Source organism: Pipistrellus kuhlii, unplaced genomic scaffold (assembly GCF_014108245.1).
Source record: "Pipistrellus kuhlii isolate mPipKuh1 unplaced genomic scaffold, mPipKuh1.p scaffold_m20_p_13, whole genome shotgun sequence".
Taxonomy (NCBI): domain Eukaryota; kingdom Metazoa; phylum Chordata; class Mammalia; order Chiroptera; family Vespertilionidae; genus Pipistrellus; species Pipistrellus kuhlii.
Window position 1 is genome coordinate 21,678,132 of NW_023425438.1, and position 2,708 is coordinate 21,680,839.

General features: G+C 39.8%; 1 non-coding gene across 1 annotated transcript; it reads left to right on the top strand.

Annotated features, from left to right (window-relative positions):
- Positions 1-1,876: 1,876 nt before the first annotated feature.
- On the top strand, positions 1,877-1,985 carry LOC118717852. Its single transcript, XR_004987615.1, has one exon. It is a non-coding gene; the product is annotated as a small nucleolar RNA SNORA14 (small nucleolar RNA).
- Positions 1,986-2,708: the final 723 nt, after the last annotated feature.

Sequence of the window (2,708 nt, forward strand, 5' to 3'; positions counted from 1 at the left end):
GGATTCTATGCCCAGTTGTAGAAGCTGATGGAGATCCTCCTCGCTCAGTTTCCATGACTTTTGTCTTACAAGCCAGGTACATAAGAGGCAGGTAGGACCTATGCTTGGCATACTGGTTTCTTTCTCATTGGTCTTCAAATCCTGAATAGAGCGAACCGAGGGTAGAGGAACTATTGAAATCCATCTTTCCACCTGGGAGGCCAGGGTTCAACTGGCAGCAAAACTCTGGAGCCTCCTCACACCTCCTCCTCTTTATCAAGCTTGACTCTTTAGTCTTCCCTTCAATCTTGTGAGGAGTCCATACTTACCCAATTTTTTTCTTTTACTTAAGTTACCCGAAGTCCATTTCTGTTGTTTGCAATCAGAGGTTAATATAGTTCTCTGATCTCCTATTGCCTAGAACATTGTAGGATTCAAGAGTTGAGCATCTTGTGTATAGGTTTGACCACTGTTTTCTATAAGAAAAGGAAAAGACACAGAATATTTTTCTTAAGAAAAGTCAATTGCTTTGAAGTCTTGGACATGGTTTTGGGTGTAGTTTATTGGTGCTGGTGAGGAATTTGGGTTATTTTCTAGCAGATTGGTAAGTGTAGTAATGTGATCAGGTTCTTTTCCTTGATAATCAAATGAAGATTCGGATGCAACCTGTACTTTAGAAGCAAGTAACAAGGCTCCCAATGAGGCTTCTTGGACCTATTATACTTGGAAGTGCCAGGAAGGATTTACACTTTGTTGCATTTGATCCTACCCATCAGTGCATGGAGTTTTCTGAGGGGCTCTAGAATTTCCTATCTAAAATTGGGAACAATAGCTAAAAGCAGGCAGAGACGATTCTAAGAGTAAGACCATTGCTGAGCTGACAGCTCCATCATCTTGCATTACAGTTTAAAGAACGAAGACACCTGACACCTTGCCCTCATTACCAAGATTGTGACAAAAATAGGGAATGGCATATGCATATGTCCCTTCCTCTAACTTGTTCCAGAACGGTCAGGAACTCATTAGCTAGCTCATTTAAGCCACTCTCCTTGTGGTCTAAGGCTTCTGCTGATGTAACCATTTCAGGTTATCTGTCAGAACCTACTAGGAATAAACTTGCACTCCATCAGCTTATTCTTCACCTTAGTTACCCCCATCTGACAATAGGGTTTTTCAGGGCCTAGTCAATAACATCCTTCTATTCTCATCCCAGTCTGAGTCAGATAAATGAAGTTCTCATGCTTCCTTTATTAATAAAACCATACTGCAGGATACAGCATAGTAGCCAATAGACTTTCCATAACATCGCTTCTGGTCCCAGTCTGGCTGTTGGATCCTGCCAACAAGGGACGATTCCTGCTGTACTATGATTATTCTTGGAGAAGAGTAGAATGTGTTGTAGCCTGTAAAGATTAGGGGGAGTGCAGTCATTGTGATTCTGAGCTGAATTATGGTAGGTTTTCTGTTTTATAGTTTTCAGTGACAAAAGAAATAATTCCTTTCCTCCTTTCCATCATTTTTTTTGGAGGGTATTAAATTGACCAATTTATTTCCTAAATGTTTTCTTCCTACTTCTATTAGCTGCATCTTCCTTGCTGCCCCTCCATATCTAGAGTCCCACGTGCACAAAAACAAGTATCTGTCCTAAATGTAATGTTATTAGAATTCTTGACTTCAATAACACATGGTCAGCTTGAATATTGAGGACTTACCCAGCCATTCACTTTGTGCAGTAGGATAATCTACAGAAACATTTGTCAAGGAAAGATCTTGGTTCTGCATAGCGGGTGCTCCCTTGGTGGGGGTGGGAAGGGTGTAGTCCTGTTTGAGCTCTTTAATTCTCATAAAAGACATTCTCTTATGAAAGAGATGTGAAGACAATGTTCCCCTCAGTAGACTGCGCTCTCGGTGCCGCCAGGATATGAGTGAATGCGACAGGAACCGCAGGGGAGTCCAAAGGGCTGCGCCTCCCTGTGGCTCAGCCCTATTTCAGACCTGCGACATCTTGGAAAAAAAAAAAAAAAAAATGTTCCCCTCAGTAGATTGTTAAAAAATACAGAGCTTCCCCAAGATATCTGTACTTCAGGTTCCTGCCAGATACCATGACCTTTACTCTGTTGTTTAGTTCTTACCAGAAGCTCAATTGTGAGGATAAACCTATTAGAGGATTGTGAGAAGGCTATAAATTCCCCTAGCAGCTCAAACTTTATCCTTAGATCAAGCCAGGATACTTACAACTGTGTACTTAGACTACACTTTTTTGGTGTCTTTTCAACTGTTTTTACTAAGCTGGACTTTGAGGTGAAGCCTTGAGGATGCCATAAGAAGAAGCCATGTGAAAGTTGCTTATTGTACTTCCTGAGGGTGTTGCTAATGATATCACATCATACCCATTTATGAGAATCCATAGGAGGCATTTTTTTCTCAGAATTAAGTATTCAGAAAATCTACCTTTCTCCTAAACAAATGGCATATGAAAAATATTGTGTTCATTGTGATTATTATAATCAATAATTCTTCCTTTTGAGCTTTGGCTGCCATGATATTTTGGCATGAACTTGGGACATTTAACCTTTGTATATGACTTTTTTTGTATCTTCAATTTGCTTACAGTTTCAAATACTATTCTACCCTTGTATTCTTCTTTGCTCTGATCCCTTTATCTGCTTTTTTTTCTTTAACAAATTATCTTATATTTTATAAGCTGCTTCAAGTATGAACAAGAGTAT